At 41.3% G+C, this 11,360-nt stretch overlaps 1 long non-coding RNA gene across 1 annotated transcript; it reads right to left on the reverse strand.

The window, feature by feature from the left end:
* Window positions 1-389: 389 nt before the first annotated feature.
* Window positions 390-6,580, reverse strand: LOC124652734. Its single transcript, XR_006987747.1, has 7 exons — window positions 6,522-6,580; window positions 6,220-6,313; window positions 5,357-5,483; window positions 4,821-5,072; window positions 3,242-3,313; window positions 1,906-2,067; window positions 390-1,457 (listed from the first exon to the last, which is right to left on the reverse strand). It is a non-coding gene; the product is annotated as an uncharacterized LOC124652734 (long non-coding RNA).
* Window positions 6,581-11,360: the final 4,780 nt, after the last annotated feature.

Below are 11,360 nucleotides of genomic sequence, written 5' to 3' on the forward strand. Positions count from 1 at the left end.
AATCAAGAATTAGGAAAAGATCATGTTACTTGTGGTTGAATAGCTGCTTTTTCTTGAGACTCTTGGCTCTCTTGTTTTTTATTTGTCTGATTTCTTTCTTTCTGTACTGAACATGGTTTCTGGTAATAGAAATCGGGGGAAATCCCTTATTTAAGAAAAACACACACACCCTCCATACTCGAACTAGAACTAACAGCACGTACACACGTACAACGGGAGGAACCTGATTCTCTAAAACTTCTTCTCGGTTTCCAGAGTTTCCAGCAAGAAAATGAAAGTAGCCAGGACATGATTTCCATGCTTTTTTCAACCCGTCTGTTGTGCAAAGAAAATACACACTTAGGTGGTTATTCTCATATATTGTGCACAAATGTCGCAGAATCAACAACTGATCGAGAAACTTACATTTCAGAATAAAACCTGCTTGGCTCAAGAATGGACAATTAGCATTATCTGTTTTACACGTCGATCAGCTAATGTAAGCTTTTTAGAACATCCAAACCTGCACACCAAGCAATGACTACAACTAAAACAATAGTCCCAACCCATGTGACATATCAACATACACTCAACCAGAATTTTCTCAACGCCGGATAACGAACAACTTGCAAAGCAAAGCTGATGCACATCATGCAGGTTTCTGCAATCCCATCATAGGATGGTTACATACAATGCAAGATCGCTGCATTAGGACATACTTCCAGATCCGAAACCTGGGCTGTTCATGCGTTAAATGGCATCCAAGTGTTTAGCATCAACGTGCTAGAAAGCTGCTGCTACAAAGAGGTGGTAGCATCATGTCTTCCAGCTTCCCAGGTGATGCATCGGGTCTCCAGCAGCATATAGATAACCTCCGCAGTATCCTCCAACAACAAGAACAAACACATGATGGTCAGATCTATGCACGATATTTGAGCTTTCATAAGCTACAGAATAAGTATGAACACACTAATCAAGAAAAGCATAATATTGAGCTATTATGTCGCAAGATAACACTAACAATCACCAATTAAAAAGAGATCAATGAGAACTAGAACTTCAGGTTACCGGAACCAAACACTCCAACCAGCAAGCTAAATTCGCAACGGTTAGATGCAACAGGCAAGGACAGAGCATGCATCCATGGCAGGCAAAGCTTGAACAAAAAAGGACAAGGAAATCATGCATTCAATCACACTACGACACATATCCATGGCACAGGGTAAGCATACAAGTTTCAACAGGTTGCATACATCTAGACTATGCATACAACATATTTTACATTTAAAAGGAAAAGGTGAACAATGATGACAGAAGCCCTATGAATGCAGCAAAAGCCTAATATCTGAAAGTATGGGCAGCACCAAAACTCACAACTTGTCATAAAAAGCAGCGAGATATACATTTCTATGAATCGTAGTTGTCCTTGTCCTTAGCGGCGTTGTGAGTGGAGCAAGTCGTCGCCGTGGTCAAGATCTCTAACACAGACAGATGAAATAGCCTCACAACCAGAATTACATAATCAGAAGTGTATGGCTGCTGTTATATGAAGCAATAATAATTAATGAAATGAAGCTACAGTTAGCAAGTTCTTTTAGCATGTCAATACCAGACAAACATTACACTATAATTATTCTTCCAATTATTTACAATGATCAGCAGAATTTCCTTTGACAAATAAAACCAGTAACTAAGCTAGTTAATTAATCAAAATCAATTAGCAAGGATGTGCAAAATTTTGGCATGAACTTGACTGTTTTTTGGACATTCAAACCTGCACAGCAAACTATATACTTCAACTAAGGCAATAGTAAAAAACCATGTGACATGCCAGATTCAATCGACGATAATTTTCACAACACCAAAGACAAGGCAAAGCTGTTGCACAGAAAAACAAAATTACATACAACACAACATGCATCATACCCAGATATATGCAGAACTCAGCAAGGCGCTTGAAAGGAAGTTCGTCCGAGCTTGTCCCCGGGGTCTTCCAGCTTCCTTCCAAGCGATGCATCATCCTGTGGGCAGCAGCTGCAGGTTCAAGCTGCTACCCCAGTCTCTCCTGATCCCACCTAGTCCTCGTTTCTATTGAACAAAACAAAAAAAATGATGGTCAGGTCTATAGCAGATTGAGCATTTATGAATACAATTTGAAATTGGCATTAACATATGATCAGAAAGTGTATGGCTGCAAATAGTGAATAATAAAAACAGGAAATATATTGAGAGAAACATTCTTGGCAATGATAACTTGATAAGTAACAGCAGCCATATGATATGCATGCAACAAACATCAGCGAGTATAGGTCGCTAAACACTGTCAGTAAGTCATTGCTTATTTCCGAGACAAAGATTACTTATCTTAACTGTTACACTTTATTCATTCATTCATAACACAGCAAGCAAGCAACTCAAGCCAAACAAGCATCAATAAGCTCGATAAAGTTTCTAATTCAGACAACAATTCAGAAACATTTTAGTGGCAGAAATCCATCTTTCGAGATAAGCAGCAGGACGGGCATCAATAAGGCAACAAAATGAATTCATCAGGGTAAACATTGTGTCTAATCACAATAGACCTTAGCCACTTGGATCATTCAAGTCCAGATCATCTACAACAAGTGCAACAAGCAGCACTACTGACAAATGCTTTTTAAATAACAAGAACTCAAGATCCAGGTCCAAAACACACTAATAAAATATCGGGTTTAAGGTTCCAAGTAAGGCAACAATTAGGCGACAGTTTAGGGTCAGAACTCATATTTTTGAAATAAATAGCAGCACAGGCATCAATATGGAAAAAATCTCAGGACAATAGTGTTGAATCGCAAAAGAGGATAGCCACTTTATTCTTATTCTATTTCTGTTGACTTGGATTGGTAACACAATATCTGAAATTGTTAGGAGGTCAGCATTTTTCGTCCGGTTGCCAGCAAACTCCCCAGCCCCTCCGTCATGTAAACCAGACATGAGTCACATGAAACAAGAATTTTCTTGTCATGGGTTCTTCAGTTGTGTCAATGTCTCAGGGTTCTTTTGTATTCCTCTTTTACTCTTTGCAAATTTCATATATCTTAGTCCAGATCACTCCCAGCAAATGCAACCAGTCACATCTTAGACAAAACCCTCTTAAATAATAATGACTCAAGCTACAGGTTTAGTGCACATTAAATAAAAATCTGTACTATGCATAGACATCCTATGCATAGTCAAATAAAACTACTACCCTCTGACATCGGAAAGCGAAAAGAGAACTTACATTAGCATGCTTAAAAGTGCCACAGCTCTAAGCGTTGAACTTTTCTGAATAAACAACTGAATTGTCATCCCCCTGCAATTAAGAAGTTGGTCAAACAACACAGTACTTGACCTTACAATCTATAATTTGTAATAAACAACAAAACTGAAGTGACAAGGGAGTGCTACACTAGACCATCATCGCACTACCATCTAATTCCAATTTAATGAACACAAATTCGCCCTAGAAGCACGCAGTAGATAATTGCAAGGCTGAGGCTGCATATACAGAGATGGCATCTCCTTGCTTACCACCCCTCTATTTTACAGCTTCCTTCAAACACATGATGCGGAAGCCTGCTGCAACAGCTACTACAGCCATCTAGTCCATGTAAAAATCATGGAACAAAAAGAATCAAAAAATCATTGATAGCTCTAGAGCATATTTATTTATTGGCAACAACTAATGAAATTTGGAAGCCAACATGACACCCATGCAACTTATACAGGCTAGTACACTTGTATTCTCTACAAATTATTAGCTAAATCATGTCTATCATATTACCGCCAAATCAGCCCATGAATGCTAACTCAAGGCATTAAGTGTTAAGTAATTAGAATGAATACACTACCGTGTTACCATTGGATTCTGGGGGAAGCACGGTGACATTGTAACACACTGTTATATATATTTTTGTTGCATTATGAAATACTTATTTTTGACACCATATAAGGCAATATAACACACAACTCTGAGACTCCACAAGAAACTGCAGTATATGCCATCTATCAATGAACTTTGTATGTTCCAACTTTCTAAGAAGCATGTAGCAGAATAAGCATGAACATTAACTAACTGACCGAATAGCAAAATAATGAGACACCAAATAACAGACAACACATGAATGAATGATGGTGTGTTACGAAGAAGTCCTTTCGGGTATCGGCTGGCACAATGAATCTTCGTAACCAGGCCGCTATAGCTTCTACCCTGCTAGCTGACATCTAGTCTTCCTCCTCCTACTCCTCTTAGTAATCATGGGCTAGTACACTTGTTTTCTCTACAAATTATGACCTAAATAATGCCTACCCTATTAAAGCCAAAATAAGCACCAGCCATGAATGATAATACAAAGAACCATATATAATTTTTATAGACCAATTATGACTTGGAATTTGTTGTATTTTTCTTCGTCATGGGGGAATTAAGCAACTAAAGAAAAAAACCAAAAAAAACAACTAATGAAAGAGCCAAGGACTGCTCAAATTTTTTTGCACGACCTTGCCTATCTTTTGGCATCCAAACCTGCACAACTAAATATTCGATTAAGACAACAGTCACAACACATGTGACATTGTGACATACAATCAACCAGAATTTACGCAACACCGGACAACAAACAACCATCAAGGCAAAGCACATCATCAAAGTTTCCACAATCCCTTCCGAGCCCAGGGTGGGACGGTAAAATACAACACAACATGCAAGCTGCATATGTACACCTCGCAATTGGCAAGAGCATACATAAAGCGCAAAGCATATCACCATGTGCAGCAACGCCATACATACTGATCCACCAGGGTTGGGAAAGAGAGATTACCGTTACTTGATGCTGATGCATCCTGGACGCCCAGCAGCGAGGGACGAAGATTGTGGTATCCTCTCCACCGACATCAACAGTGCCCCGTTGCGGACAGCAACAGCGTGCAGGCAGGGCAGGTTCACTCAGCCCGACCTGCCGGCGTTCTTGAACTCGTCCAGGCAGATCCTGCACTCGTAGGACCACGAGGCCACCATCACAGGTGCAGCCCGGGTAGGTGCTCTTTCTCCAGGCGAAATAAAGTATACATACCTGCATATTAGCAACAAAACGACTTCATTACCAAAGTGGCAGCTTAAAACTCATACGGCTTGCAGAAAGCAAACCTGACGAAGACCCAAACCATATGAGCTAACAAATTGATACACCATTTCTTGTCATATTAGCTATTAGCCTATTACACCAGAATAAATTACACAAATATATCTTAGCACTGAGAGAGGCCGATAAAATGTAGTGATGCACATGATTAAACAAGACCATCATGGTATATTTCTGGACACTAAACATTGAAAAAATCACTTTCCTTGACTTACATTAGTAGGTTATTAAGTATGGAACAAGTAGATTGTCTGGTTCAACCTCCTCAGGGGGAAGATATACACAGCATGCGTCCTCAAAACACCAGAAGAATCAATATGGGTGACATCCTCACGAGGTCCGCTGCAAACAGAATAATAAGAACCATGTCATGTAGAGTTCAAACTGAACCAACATATGCATCAGCTTAATATTGCAAAATAAGCACTCCTTAGTAGCAATGCATACAAAATCAGGCAGGGCTTCAACCATTAAAACACCGCTTAAAAAAGAATTCAAGTGACACAATTAGCAATTTCTTTTACTCCCTCCGATCCATAATAAGTGTCGGTGAGTTAGTACAACTTTGTATGAAGTTATACTGAATCACCTATGCTTATTATGGATTGGAGGGGGCAGCATGTTAAGATCGGACAAGCACTTCACTTGGGCAGGGGGTAATCACAGAAGCTTGTAATCTACTTTGTTTTCAATTTCACAAAGTATCAGCAACACTTGAACTAGGATTTTGCTATGCAAAGCAACACAGGATAAAAATCAATTCAAGGGCAGAAAAGATAGGCTGCTCAATTGATGTGATCCTGAACTACCACATATGAATAACATACATCACGCAATGCAAGTACAGACTACCTGAAGCATTCATTCAGCCTTAATTAGTGTTCTTCACCAAAAAGATGAACAGGGTATTGGAACCATTCCAACAAAACCCACTACCATCAAACCATCAATATGCTTCCCAAGTTTTCATATCGAATCCACAACATATGAAACACACATAGGTATAGCTAGATGGCCGTGTAGCCCGTGCTATCACGGAAAAACCTAGAGGACTAAGAAGAGGAACCAGAAAATTTACCAAAGGCCACGGAGTCAAAGAAGTAGACCACCCGCTGCCATCGCACGCCGCCGCGGTAAATGCACAGGCTGGTTTGCATTCTTGCCAGCCACACCTACAACGAAGATACATGCAAAACCAGTTCAATTTCCTGTAGGTGCGAAAATTTCTATTGATGCATACAATGCAATTTTGAACCAGGCAGTACTAGTACGAAAATCTAGAGTGATCTAGTGCAATGTAGCTTGAAGTAGGACTTGAGCAAATACGCAGTCATACAAAATTGTTGTGTCGACTCTAGCGCGAGCGGCGAAGATTTCGACCTTTGGGGTGGCAAGATGTGCTCCAGGACGGCAGCGTGGAGGTGGGGCTTGGGGCCGAGGTCTTGCAGGTCGCGGAAGGGCCGCGTCCATGGCCCTGGGTGATCCCTCCAATACGCCGGCGAGGCAGCGGTGCCGGAGCTCGCCCGGCGGCGGCGACCTTGGTGGTTCCCGTGGACGAGCAGCGGCTCCGACGGATGGCGAATCGACGCACGGCGCGAGGTTGCCGCATGGTCGTCTTCCGGAGCTAGAGTTTGGAACAGCTCGGGATGCGACCAGAAGTCCGTACTGCGGTCGGCCCCGTCCTCATGCGCCGGCGCCAGCGCCGGCAGAGGAGCGGCTAGTGTTTGCGGGGCTGCGTGATTGAGGACACGGGAGGGCTCCGTCGGCGGGGGAAGTGAGCGGGGATAGGGCGAGCGGGGGCGGCATGGTGGCCGGAGTAGACGGCGGCGGGGAAGAGGGAATGGCGGGAGCGGTTCCCGATGGGTTGTGAGAGAAAGGGATGGGGAATCGAGGTGAGTAATGCGTGTGTTTTCTTTTTCTTCAGATGCATGCGTTGTGTGTGCGTTGGATTGGATAGGTGTGGTGGCCTAGTCATTCACTCATTCGACTGCGGCGCAAATTTCTTTTCCCGCTTGGCTTACTAAGTACCTCTATTCATAAAATAATGTCGAAAGTTTGTCTAAATATATATATGCTGGATTTACATAAATTTTCGACATCATTTTATGAAATGGATGGAGTACATGAAAAAAAAAACATGAAATTGTGCCGCCCACAATCACAACACATTCATTAACCATATCTCGTGGCCTGGTGCTGCTGTGCGAAAAACTCCCAAGATATAATCGCTCCCAAACCACGGGGAAGATCCCCGGCCGACGTGCCACAAAGTCTCGGGCTCGTCCTCTGCGACGACCCGGTTCATCGGCTCAAAAGGCATCATTGAATGCGATGGTGCTCTCCTAGATCTAGGTGTGGAGGTTGTTCGTCTCTTTTCCGGCGTTACCATGGTGACGGTGGAGGAAGATGGACGATGTTTCAGCGAGGCACATGTTTCTCCAAGGGTGAACTTGTAGTTTTACTTCTTGTGAGTTTTATAAAGTTGTTTGACGCAGATATTTGTCTTGTGTGGTGATCATATGGGTAATCTCCGTGAACAGATTGTCTAATGAAATATATGGTTACATCAACAAAAAAAACACATTCATTAACCGTTGCAGTATATTTGTGACATTCATCACACCTCGTCTCTCCTGTTATGATCAATTTAGCGAGTTCGCATCACCGATCAGTGGCCTGAAGCATCTCGCCCGTCCATCCCGCTGCTGATCCCACCAAGTATAGAAGAGAACCGAGATCTTTGTATCTCCTCCAACCTATATTTGGTAGTCCTCGTCTGAGCGCATCGACAGGCGGAGCTTCCTTCTCAAGTTGCAGGTCTGTTTTTTGTGTCCCCCAAAATAGTTTCTCAATAATTTGAGATATTTCTGACATGTCCTTAAATTCTTTGCATTCATTGCACCGTCTTTGTGCATGTACATACACGTACATTACTTATGACATCGCACTTGACAAACCCCTGTAATACCCTACTATAAATACATGTATTGTACCCTTGTAATACCCCTGTAATACCCTACTATAAATACATGAGGTCGACCCTTGTGGTGTCGTGCGGCACCCTACCAAAACTTCTCCTGTTTCACATGGTATCGAGCAAGAAGGTCTTCGGTTCAAACTCCGGCTAATGCACTACTTCATCTACTCCAAATAGTTGCGGCCCCGATTACCCACGTCTAGCGTCTTTCCGTTTTGCTAGACTATACATTTTAGCAACACTTACTTTGTCAGGTAGATTTTTTGATCACCTAAAACCTCCTTAAATCCCATTCTAAGGGATCTGAAGTCTGGAAGGATATGAGGGGGCTAGCATCGGTGGTGGCATGGTGAAAGGGCGGTGGTAGTACTTAGATGTGAGGACGATGAACCTGAGCTCGTGTGGGTTCCTTCATTAACGTTGCCTCATGCGATAATGATGATATCATCACCGAGAGAAAGTCTTGTTTGCTTTCTCGACCTCTCTTTGCGTCTCTCTCGACCTAAGAAACAGGAGATATACATAAAACCTATACCATGAACATATACAAAGATGAAAGTAACATGAAATATGATATTGGTGTGAAAATATGATATCACACATAAGATTATGTACATGTAGGTGGAAAAGATAAAAAAATAGATGGAATAGCCAATTTCGACAATAAACTTTGGGTTAGATGACCCAAAGCCCGGGCAATAGGCTTGCGCTTGGAATCATGCGAGAAATGTTTGGAAAAAATCAACCGCTTGCATGGGGTTCTAATATGGTACTACCTCAATCCCAAGGCTTAAGGCCTATATTTTTTTCATAAAATCAAACGAAGTAAAGTTTAACCAAATTTTTAGAAGAATTTATGAACTAATATGATATTTTGTAGGTACCATATGAAAATATATTTCATTATCCATCTAATGATATTGATTTTGTACTTTTCATATTAATGATTTTTGATAAAAACTTAGTCAAACTTAACATAGTTTGACTTTCTAAAAAATATAGGCCTTAAGCCTTGGGATGGAGGTAGTATATAAGAGTGTTGTAAAGATCAAAAATAGTATACAACTCTAAAGTGACCTATCCTAAAAAAATAGAGAGATAAGTAACGTGGAGTAACCACTTTCGACCCGAGGCTTACGTGACATGGCGTCAACTAAATTGCACGAGGGAGGTTCGGAAAGCCTACCCCTCTTGCATATGTGTTAATATGATTATGTAAGTGTAGTGTAAAGAGGAAAATCCACTACAAAACTCTAAAATGGCACTTACTTCACAAATAGGACTATCTTGTAGGAAGATTGCAAACCCATAGTGCAAAACTCTCAATTTGAGGCAAACAACCCAACTCTTCTAAGAACTTGGTCTATTCTTTCATTTTTCATGTTCCCATAACATATTAATTATAACCAATGGTAAGAAAATTGTTAATCGTTAGCTGCTCGGCTGGCTTGGGAGTACATACTAATTAGAAGTAAGACGATTAATTTATTTTAATTGGTCAGCAATTAATCGGTGCAACATATACATATTAGCACTTAAAACACATGTATATAAGAAAGAAATATTTTACGGCCCTCTATATGTCTAGCCTTACTTCTCTAGAGCCCAAAATCTTATTAAACCAAGTACGCTTCTCCACTCTCATCTAATCTTCAAGGTCATGAGCGACTGAGGAGCCACCAGCCTCCACCATGTTCCTTCCTTTCGCTTCTCCTCCTCCGACATTTGAACTTTATAATCTCCTACTACCTAGCCAAGGTATGATTCCCCTTGCAACTCAACAACCTACACTAATGAAGGCGGCCTCGAGCTTCTTGACGAGCTCCTCAAGGCGGACAAGATCATGTATGTGAAGTCTAGTCAGCAAAGGAGGAACTGATCAGCGACGACAAGGAGCTGGTCGCTGATGACAAGGAACTAGCGAGGGAGCTTCGCAAACCTACTTGATTTGGGTGGTGTACCGGCTGGACAATAGATTTGCGTTGTAAAATTTGCGACTATTTTTTTGACCAAATATAGTAGTTGATTGGGAGCATGCCTAGTAATCGAACTGTCATAGTGATTAGTCGGGACAAAAGATTAACACAACCAATTAGAGGTATTCGACATAGTCAGGTCCGGAGCAACGATTAATTGGACTATTAATCGTTGATTCAGCGGATGTTTTAAAGAATAATGATTATAACACAAGCAAATAGAAAAGTCAGAATCACCAGTTTTGAAGGAAAGCTAGGGGCAGACTTGGTGGAGCCTAACGAACATGGATTCACCTAAAATCACCCCGATGAGGGGTGACAAACTCTCTAACTCTTGCATGTAGTCCTATCGTGGGTATTTGAGGGTGGTTAAAAGAGGAAGAGTCAATACACAAATCTCAAGTGGCACTTTCTTCACAAACATGACTATTCCGACTTAAAGTGCGAAGCGTCCACTTAGGAGCCCTAGCCAACCTCTAGTAAGAACTCTGCTTCATTTTTGGTTTGCCATGTCCGTATGACATATTCTAACACAAATAGAGAAAATTTAACATGGAATCACCACTCCCGGAGTAGACATCACTGGCCCAGTACATAGGGTTTTGCTCGAAAACACGCAACAAAGGGTCCTATATAGGTATACATATAAGTGCTGCGTAAAGAGAGAAATCCAATACACAACATTCGACTTCTTAAGTGGCCACTCGATTCACAAACATGACTATCATGACTGTAGATTATGAACTTATAGGGAAAATTCCCACTTCGGGGCACCGACCCAACTCTTATAAGGCTTGACCTCTTTTGGAGGTTTTCATGTTCACATGACATGTGATAACACAAATAAAGAGAAAGTCACATGGAATCACCACTTTTGAATGAAAGTTAGCGTTGACCTAGCGGGAACCACAAAAATAGGAGCCAACTTGATATGGCACAAGGAAGGATTGGAAACCCTCCTCCTAATTCATGATGTACTATTATAGGTATGGTGTCGGGGAGAGAGAAAAAAACTGGAACGCAACTCATAAGTGGCTTTTGCTTCACATATATGTCTACCCTTAAGGAAGATTTCTAGACTTTTTGCGCAAACATCCCACTTCGAGGCAACCGACCAAATTCTTGTAAGAACTTGGTCTATTTATTGATATTTCATGTCATTATGACCTATGTTAAACAAATACAAATATAAAATTCGCATGCCTAAAGAAAGTTAGGGGTAGATGTTGCGGGACCACAAACAAAGTTTTGCCTTTAAGCGAGCGA

Source organism: Lolium rigidum, chromosome 5 (genome assembly GCF_022539505.1).
Source record: "Lolium rigidum isolate FL_2022 chromosome 5, APGP_CSIRO_Lrig_0.1, whole genome shotgun sequence".
Lineage (NCBI taxonomy): Eukaryota > Viridiplantae > Streptophyta > Magnoliopsida > Poales > Poaceae > Lolium > Lolium rigidum.